This window comes from Ambystoma mexicanum, chromosome 3q, assembly GCF_040938575.1.
Source record: "Ambystoma mexicanum isolate Mex_15411 chromosome 3q, UKY_AmexF1_1, whole genome shotgun sequence".
Classification (NCBI taxonomy): domain Eukaryota; kingdom Metazoa; phylum Chordata; class Amphibia; order Caudata; family Ambystomatidae; genus Ambystoma; species Ambystoma mexicanum.
In genome coordinates, this window is record NC_090926.1 from 421,147,552 (window position 1) to 421,158,128 (window position 10,577).

Consider the following 10,577-nt stretch of genomic DNA (forward strand, 5'->3'; position numbering starts at 1 on the left):
ACTCCTGGACCACAGGTAACCATGGAAGTTGATTTGTCTCACTTTCCCAGAGAGAATTGTGCAAAATATTATAGACTTTACAGCAGTGGTCTTCAATATGTGGAGCTGTACTATCTACAGGGGGCAAAGGATGTTGATGTTGTTCACCAAGTGATGACACTCACTGCCTTTAATAGAACATATTTTAGGCAGGGACCGAAATCTTTTTTTTTTACTCTGGGGGTGAGCATAGAGGAAGCATGTAAACAAGTATGAAAATCACTGCTCTAGCGTAATCAAAGGCTATCCTGGCCTGTAACATTCAGCTCTACTGAATATAAATTCCGGCAGGATTTGCAAATCGAAAAGACAATATTCAAAAAACACAATGCAAAGTTTGGAGTTCAGCATATTCCAGAAGCAGTTACTAGCTCACAGAACGAAAGTTGCTAACGGGGTCCAAAAGGAACATGGCCGCACCACCATGATCAGTTAACACAATGCAATATGTGCTGGCAGTGGCTAATGGCTTCTCTGTCTTCTAGGTGTCAGGCAGGAGTTATCATGTTAAAGGAATGCAATAGGTGATGATGGCTCCTATTGAGTGCCTGTTTTTTTCCAATCAGTAGGAAGCTAATGGCCGCCTTCTTTTCCTTTTTCTACTTGGGCCTTTAAGTACATCGCCCTAAAGGGAAGAAACACCACTGGCACACGTTGCATACCACCTACCACTAAACGTGACACAAAGGTGGACAAACACGTGTAGCAATATGTTTTTATTATGATCCCTCTCTGGCCTATGTAAGCCTTGGCTATCGGGGGGCGGATTGCCATGTGATGCATGCATGTTGCTGCAAGTCACAGTGCATTGTGCAATCGTCCGCTGGTAGAGTGGGCGACTATCTTGGTGAAATAGGATTTTGCGCACGTTCAACTGCACTCTTTCATCACTGCATGTGCAAGTGCTAAGGGAAAAGAGCAGGAAAAGTTGATGTGCTGTGGCAAAACTCTGCAGTGGCCACAATTGGCATTGGAAAGTATCCACCCCAGACTATAATGGGCGTGAAATCATTTGTAACTTACTAACATGTAACAACAGAAAAGACCCACCACGTAACTCAAGAGTTTTTGCAGCACTGCGCCGGGGCAAAAGCAAGGTAGTCCGACTCCTGCCCAAATCTGAAAGGTGCTTTTTACAACACATTGGCCCTCATTACGACCCTGGCGTTAACCAATGGCGCTAATAGCGCCATGGTTAACGCCGGTAATTTACCGGATCCGCCATGGTGACATGGGGAATTACGCCCCATTCCAAGGTTGGCGGGGCAGTAATTCCCCATTTACCATTGGCCCTTCCCCATTCCCATTTTTGCCCCATAGGGCTCAATGGGAATGGGGAAGGAGGTAATTACGGTACCACAAAATGCGGTACCGTAATCACCTTCAAGGTCCCTTTGTGGGTCCTTACCTTAACGGCTGGTACAGACCAGCTGTTAAAGTCGGTACCCGCAAAGGGACCTCGTAATCAGGCGTTAAGGGATTACCGGTACCGGTACCATTACCGGTACAGGTAATCCCTTAACGCCAGGGTCGTAATGAGGGTCATTATTTCCAAATGAATTGTATAAAAGCACAGGACATGGCGTAACCCCTTAGCACAGCGGTATTCAAACTGTGGGTCGCGGCCCAGCGGGGTAGCGCGGCCGCATCCCTGGGGGGCTGTGAGAGCCCAGCATGAAATGTACAAAATATATATATATTTTTTTTTTTATAGATTGGAAGACATGGGCAGGGGCGGCTCACATGGTCGGGCTAAAACATGACACTGGCGCTCATTAAAACTCTGGCAGTAGCTGTGCCATTAAAAACAGCACGGCTGCCGCCAGAGTTGCATTTTTTCCAGCACCCGTGAATGGGCAAGAACCAGGTCATAGAAAACTGGGAACTTGTTTACTTTCTCTGTATTTTGCTAACCTAGGTGTCAAGGTTGCATTTCTCTCCTCTGCACCTCAAATCCAGGTCATAGAAAACAAGTTCTCAGTTTGGGAACTCACCTCCCCTGCACACTAGTGTGCAGGGGAGGTGAGTTCCCAAACTGGGAACTTGTTTGTTTTCTCTGTATTTTGCTCAACCTAGGTGTCATGGTTGCATTTATCTCCTCTGCACCTCAAATCCATTTCCAAACTATCTACCTATCAACCTGAAATCTTTTTAGATTATTCTAAACCTCTGCTAATAGGGTGTGCTTCCACTGTCCACTTCTCTCTTCGCAAGAACCAGGTCATGCCAAGTTCGGCGGACCCAGTAATTGCCCATTTTTGTGTGCCGGAATCAAGGGCCTCCCTATCCCCATTCTGCCCCATAGGTGGGGACGTCGGATGCACTGGCACATTCAGAGTTGTACCGGTGCATCCGAAGTGCTCTGCTCGCGGGTGCCATTACACCCGCCAGGAAAAACCTGGCAGGTGAAACGGTTCCCGCGAGCATAGCCCGTAGTATGGCGGTCCGGGAAGTACGGTACCGGCATGCTTACCGGTATCGTATTTCCCAGACCTCCATGCTCGTAATGAGGGCCACTGTCTCAGGCACCAATGAAAAAGTGGCCCGCAGTTGTAAATGGATATTCATTCACAGACTTTGAATAGTACCCAAGGGGATGCTTTTTGTTAAAATGTAAGTACATTGTGATATTTATAGAACATGTATTCAGCAACAATGGTAAAAATGACTAACTGCATAGAGAAGTAACTCATCAAACTAGCCCACATTAGCCAACAAGGTGGCACATTTTGACTGGCCCACAATAGAATTTTGTATTTTTCCAACAGGCATTGCCCTATAGGCCAGTCCAAGCCTAGCGGCTCATCCATAATGGCGAGGGGGCGCCCACCCAGTGGCCCCTCACCCATTATGGAGGAGCTAAGGAGCCAGCCCAGTGAAACAATGAGCACTCCCTCAGCTCCTTTTTGCAGCTGGGCTGGCTGAACTGTCAAAGGGAAACCCTATTTCCCTTTGACAGTTCAGTTCAGTTCCCCAGCCGCACATGCTCACTAAATAGCTCATTGGAAATGCTGGCTGGGTCACTGCATGTCTGTATGTGCGAGGGGGAGCTCCTGAGCCTCCTCGCACATACAGACAGAGCAGCCTGGAACAGGTCGTTTCAGCAACCACATACAGGCCAATGCAGTAGGTATGTTTATGTTCATTTTTTTATTGAAACATGTGTATGGATGTGTGAATGCTTGTGTTATGTGTGAGTGTATGGATGCTCGTGTGAATGATAGAGTGATTGCTGTATGAATGTGTGTGTGTGTTAGTTTGTTTCGGTCCATTGGAGCATTGAGCTGATTTTGACAAGTGGTGGATAGATGGGGGAAGGAGGGTTGTACAACAAGGCATTTTAAAAATGCCTAAATGCCTTTGTTGCACAATCCCCCTAACCACCAAAGCCTTGCATCCACACATAACCATGTTGACGGTGTTAGGCCTAGTGGGGCCCAGGGGACAGGGATGGTATATTTTTCCTGGCCACCGCTGGCTCTCGGACTATGTTGGAAACGGGATGGGGGAGCCCAGGGACTGTGGTGGGAGCAGGATGGGCGGGGACCATGGGATAGTGGTGGGAGCAGGGTGAGGAGAGCCCAGGGTGTGTAATGGTGTGGGGAGATTCCAGGGACTGGGTAGGAGTGGGATGAGGGAGCCCAGCCACTGTGATGGGAGCAGGTAGGGGAGCCCAGGGACTATACTGGGAGTAGAGTGCAGTGACGGTGCGCAATACATACTGTCCATTTGTCATTTTTGGGGGGGCCTGGGCTGCCCAAATTTTGCTTAGGGGGGCCAGGCCTAAAAAGTTTGAAGACCACTGGCCTAGTGGATTTAGGTTGTGAGGAAACTTCTTTGATTGCCATGCTCGTCAGAGTCTCATATACAAAACAATCTAGTGTGCTCGTGTATGGACATCACACATTTTGCTGCTATCTGTATAAAAAAAATAACACCAACACAGAGGGGTGGGGCAGGGGGGTCCCGAACAATTTATTGTTTGCTCAGGGGGGCCTTGGCATAAAAAGTTTGAAGACCACTGCTTTAGCGGTAGCCACCAATATTCACTCATCCTGCTGTGCTATAGCTGCAGATTATTGATTTGGAACTAGTTGCGCAACTTTTAAAGAATGCAACTTTGCAAGCAGATCTCTAATGCTAGACAACAAACTTAATTGTCTTCAGTGCATCAGTGCAGTTAATGGACATGATTTAAAAAAACATTTGTGTTTCCTCTCCAGCAACATTGTTACTGTGGACAGCCTCATTTAGGATGTGCAGTCAGAAACTCTCTATGGATCGAGGTGCTGATTTTTCAATTTGCATGTTGTGCCTCAGGGCACAACCTTTGACCCGGGCCAGGTGATGTCATGGGAAGTGATATCAGAGAAAGTGACATCCAAGAAAGTGACAACACAGGCAAGTCATCATAGGCACCACACTGCAAGGGTCTCATTCTGAAGACACTCCGCTTTCTTCTAAAACAAGGAAGTGATAGATGGAAGTTTTTTTAAAAAAATTTGTTTTTATTAGATTTTGTTTCAAACAAGGTCACAACAATTTACAGGAAAGCAACCGAAAATTAAACTTATATCTTTGTCAGGCATTTTCAAAACAATTATAATCCAGAATTGTATATCAGCATTAATCTCATAGGTTTTCCATCCTTAATTTGTACCCATTTGCAATGACCATATATATTTGCAATTCTTATACCCCTCTCCCTCCCTCCCTCAATCCTCCCCCCAAGACTCTATCTACATCTGATGAGGGTTGTGTTGCCTAGCATTTGGTGGGTTGCATAGCAGGTTTTGGAGACCACCTTGTTGGGGAGCTTACCATGTTACATCTCCTTCTTGAGTTGCGTGATCTGTTAGAGGTTGTCTTTTCACAGCGTGGGGTTATGGGATTGGCTAGTCGTCATATTGTTCCTGGCATATACTTATTGAGGAACTCCATCCACAGAGTGTCGCATTGTGTGGATTTCCCATGTAGGGATGATGTTATTTTCTCCATGGCGCATATATTGGATACTACGTTGGCCCATTCTTTCTCAGTTGGGACTGTGGCTGATTTCCATTTTGTGGTTAACAGAGCTCTTGCAGCTAATAGCAACTGCGCAGCCAGGTCTTTGACCCTCCTCCACTCGTCCTCATATTTTTCGAATCCAAACAAAACGAGATAGGGGTCTGCTGTCCTCTGAATCCCATCTAGGTCCCTGATCCACCCCAGCACTTCATCCCAATATACTTTAATTCGAGGGCAGCCCCACCACATGTGCCAGTAGTCTGCTGAGGATTCACATCCTCGCCAACACAGTGGACTGGATGATTGGTACATTTTGGAGAGTCTGTGCGGGTCATATTGCCATCTGTTTAATAGTTTGATTGCATTTAGCTTGTATTGGCATGAAATCGAGGCTCTAGGCGCTGCTCGACATATCTTTTCCCATGTCTCTGGATCGATATTTTCCCCTATATCTTTCTCCCATTTTAGTGTGAGGGGTTCTGTTGTGCCCTTTCCTGCTTCTATCCGTGTTTTGTATAGAACTGAAATCAGTCCCTTCGTTTCTGTCCTACAGTTCAATAGGGATTCAAATGGGGTGAGTTCTCCTCTCAGTTTATCTTTCCATTCAGGTTTCGTCAGGACACCTTTGATCTGCAGGAAGTGGAATGCGGACAGTATGCATATTCCAAAGGGTTCCTCTAATTCAGGGAGCGTGATAAATGAGTCTTTTTTCAGGAGTTGTCCTAACCTTTCTAAGTCCGCTTCATACCAGGATTGAAATCTTTCTACGTTGGGAATCTGGTCATTAATGCCGGGTGACCACAGGTGACTCAGTGGTGACGGCCATGTGGTGATGTTCTTCATTTCCGTACTATCTCGCCATATTTCCCATATAGTTTCTAACATCGGGTTTGCTTTCGATTTCCTCAATACTCTCCTCCTAGGGGCCCATATCCACTCAGAGACCGTTGCTGGGGACAGGTAGTGGTTGTCCATTGAGATCCACTGGGGCTCTTTTTGATTGCGGAGGTGAGGAATGAGAACTCGTAATTGGACCGCTTCATAGTATTTTTGAATATCTGGAAGGCCCACCCCGCCTCTATCTTTGGGTAGTGTCACGTTGTTATATGTAATTCTAGCTTTTTTCCCTTGCCAAAGGAACTTTACAAACGCCTTCTTGACTTCCGCAAAGAATTGTCGTGGCATCTTAATGGGGAGCATTTGAAAGGGGTATAGAAACCTCGGGAGACAGGTCATTTTTATTGCATTGAGGCGTCCCAGCCAGGATATGGTCAATTTGTCCCACCGGGCAAGGTCTGCATGGAAATTTTGGAGGAGCGTTGGGAAGTTTGCTTCGTAGAGATCGTCTAATTTTCTTGTGACTTGTATCCCTAGGTACTTTAACTTACTATGTTCTATCGTGAGACCTACCGGGGAGTATCTATCATTGTTTATTTCTGCAGATCCCTGTAGGGGGAAGAGTACTGACTTAGATTTATTAACTTTGAACCCCGATATGTGGCTGTATTCCTCCAGGAGGTACAGTGCTCTGGGGATGTATGTATTTGGGTTTGTCACATGGAGGAGCATGTCATCGGCGTACAGTGCTACTTTGTACTCCGCCTGCCCTAGTCGCATTCCCTCTACCTGGATATCTTCTCTCATTTTTTGGGCCAAATGCTCTACTGAAAGGGCAAAGAGGATGGCTGAGAGGGGGCATCCCTGCCGGGTGCCGCGTTTTAATTCAAACCATCTTGAGTATTCCTCATTAACATATACTGAGGCCTTGGGTGCTGTATAAACTGCTCTTATTCCCCGTCTCAGTTTCGGTCCTATTCCTACTGTGCAGAGGACTACTGCGAGGAAGTCCCATTCCACTCTGTCAAAAGCTTTTTCAGCATCAATAGAAAGTAGAGCCGGCTCGTCATTCATACCTTGGGAGGCTGCAACCAAATGGAGGGGCTTCGCATGGTGTCTGCCCCTTGTCTCCCGATTATGAATCCGACTTGCTCAGAGTGGATGAGGTGGGGCATGTGGGTTTCTAGTCTCGCTGCTAATACCCTTGTGTAGATTTGGTGTCTACATTAAGTAGAGATTTAGGGCGATACGACCCACATTGTTTGGGATCTCTTCCTTCCTTGGGAATGACCGTTATGAGCGCTCAGACAAAGGAGTCGGGAGCTATTCCTGATTGAAGGATTTCATTGAATAATTTGACCAGAAATGGAGTGAGGTGGGCACTGAAGGTTTTGTAGAAGCCGGCTGTGTATCCGTCTTCTCCCAGGGATTTGCCCAATACCAATATTTTAATTGCATCCTGTATTTCCTCTTCTATTATGGGGGACTCCAGGTAGGCTGAGTCCATGGCCGCCACATTGGGGAGGTCGATGCCAGCGAGGTAATTGTCTATTTCCCCTGAGTCTAGATCTGTCTCTGAGGTGTATAAAGATTCATAAGAATTAGCAAACGCTTCGGGGATGGATGGTTTACTTGACCCCAGTTTGGGCTTGTCATTAGTTATCTCTATCACCCTGCGCTCCGCTCATTGCATTCTGAGTCTAGCTGCTAGTAGTGCATCGGCTTTGTCACCTTTTTCATAACATTTTTGTTTTAAAAGATGCAGCTTACGCACTATCTGGCCGTGCTCTAAATGGCGGAGTTCTTCCCGTTTCATTTTCGCCTCTTGAATCTTGTTAGGGTCTGTGATATCTCCCTCCCTAGCTTCCCTGTCTAAATGACATATTTCACCCCTGAGTCTATTTTCAATTAGCGTTCTTTCTCTTTTCTTCCGGGCTCTCTCCCATATGAGGACTCCCCTCCAGGTTGCTTTGGCCGCTTCCCACACCCCCTGCTTATAGACCTCCCTGGTGTTGTTGGCTTTGAAGTATTCGTCAATCTCTGTTTCCAATTCGGTTTTAAAGACAGGGTCTTTCCACAGGGCCTCCTTACATCTCCATTTCCCACCTCTGGTCGGTAAATGTTCCCACTGTATGTTAACTGTGACCATGTCATGATCTGACCATGTTATTGGGGTGATCTCTGAGTGTGTTATGACGTTATGTAACTCTTGTGAGATGTAAATGTAATCAATTTGGGTGAAAGTGTTGTTTGGGGCTGAATGGAAAGTATATCCTCTCTCATCCGGGTGCATTTCCCTCCATACGTCAACCAACGCATACACCTGCATCATTTTTGCATAATCATCACGGTCCCCTCTTATTCCGTTATCAGGGGCTGGGTTGCCTGCTTTCTGGTCCAAGTCGTGGTTTGCCCATAGATTAAAGTCCCCACCCAGAATAATGTGCACAGTAGCCTCCAACATTATTTTGGGGATGGTTCTAGAGAGGAATCTGAGTTGACCCACATTAGGGGAGTAGATTGTGGCTATCGTCACCTCGATGTTTCCAATGGTTCTAAATACTAGTAGGGCTCACCCCTCTGTGTCTGACGAGGTCTTAGTGGCCTGGAACTTGATTCCCTTTCTAATGAGGATTCCCACTCCACCTCTACGCAGCGCTCCAGATCCCCAAAATTCCAGGCCCATACGTTTTCCCAGGATAGATCTCTCCTCCCCCCTCATGTATTTGGTTTCTTGTAGGAGAGGATGTCAATTTTGGCTCTCCGAAATTCTCTCAACACTACTGTCCTCGTGGTTGACGAATTAAGCCGTTTAACATTAAGCGTCCTCACCATCAAGGGGCCCCCTGTGCTATCTTCGAAAATTGGCCATCTTTATGTTGCATTGAGGTATTTAAGATATTAAGCTGCAACCCCATATGTTCTGTCTCTTGATCGAGCCGTGATACTTTACCCCTATCAGCAGTGGTTAATGATTCTATTTTGGTCTTTACCCCTACCTTATCTTGTAACTGTTCCCATCCTCCCTCCCACCCACCTCCCTCCCCTCGCATGGCGGCGTCCGAGCAGATCCAGTTGGATACACTGAACCAGCAACAAACCACCAGTGGGGACCGTTACCTCACGGTCTTATTGCTGAAATAACTTCCACATAAGCTTGAGCCCCTACTTCCTCCCCCCGTTGAAACCTCATCTTACAACAATCAAACATAACTTTTTATGTAGGATCAAAAACAGACAATATTCAAATCGCCAACATAGCATGAAGCCGTTATTGCTGATCGGGTTCACTTGCCCCCCTTCCGGGGAAATGTTGCCTCTTCGATATTTTCCCGATCCCTTCAATCTCTGTCTCTTAGGGCCTTGAATTCGCCATTCTCTCCCTTTGCCCCTTGGTGCATTTCCATTGTCCCTCTGCTCACGTGTCTCCACGAGCTCCGATATGCATGCCTTTATTTCTCTCTCTGATTGTAGTCTGAACTTCGTGCCGCTATGCTCAAAGGAGAGGGAGAAGGGGTTTCCCCAAGTGTATCGGGTGTCTCGTTCCTTCAACCATTTCGTCAGGGGGCCACACATCCTCCTAAGAGCTAGCGTCATGGCGGATAGGTCCTAGTATATAGTTATTTGTGCTTCATTAAGAGTGATCAAACCTCCGCTCCTTGCCTTTTTGACAATCTTAGCCTTGTCCTGATATCGATGGAAGCGAGCGAGGACGGATCTTGGGCCTCCCGGCGAACCTCCTGCTCTGTGGATCCGTTCAGTCCTTGGTTCAACAATTGCCTCACTGGCCGCCTGAGCTTAATGATCTTGTGAAGCGTTGCTTTTAAGTCCTCCTCTGTTCCGCCCTCCCGTTCCGGAATTCCAAAAAAGCGCAAGTTGCTGCGCATCTCTCGATTTTTAACCTGTACTCTTCCTCTCCTCTCTCTCTCTCCTCTCTCTGCTCGAGGTCTGTTATTCTGTGTTCCAGTTGTGTTTCCAGAGTGTCTATTGAGGCTTGATTATTTTCTACCCCATCCAGCCTATCCTCGATCTTGTCCATGCATTGGGTAATCTTATCAATTTTGCCCCCTATGTTGGCTCCCATATTCTTTATCTCAGTTAACAGTGCTGCTATGTCGCCCTTTGTGGCTGCTGTTTCGCCGTGCGCTGTTGCCTTGGTTACCATCGGGGGCAACGAAGTTGTGAGCAGGGGGGGCATAGGCATAAGTAGCTAGCTTTTCTTTTGCTTGCATATATTCAGTAAAGTTCCCCGCTATCTCTGCTGAGAGTTCTGCATAGATGGGGCACAGGGTCTTTATACCTCGGGTAAGTCGTGTGCTCTCGGGTTTCTATTTGTTCTATACCCAGGCTGTCCCTTCCGCTTTCGTGTAGCAGGCTTGTTGCGCTGTCTTTGTTGTAAATGGCCTTTGCGGCCTGCGTGATCTTCAGATCAGAGGAGGAACTGTGAGATGCTCCTGTGATATCGGCTCTCATATGTGGTGGGTCACCTGAGGAGGCACACGACCCTGTTGCGGGGGCCCAACCCTCAGTCCTGGTGGCCTTTTGCTGGTTTGGTGGGTTCGGAGTGAATTCCCCTTTCTCTCGCTGAGTGGTGGTGTTTTGTGAGGGGCTTTTTTTAATTAAATGGGAGTTGAGGCAACTGTGCACTCTGTATAAACTATGAGGAGTAAGTGGGTTGCCCTGTAGTCATC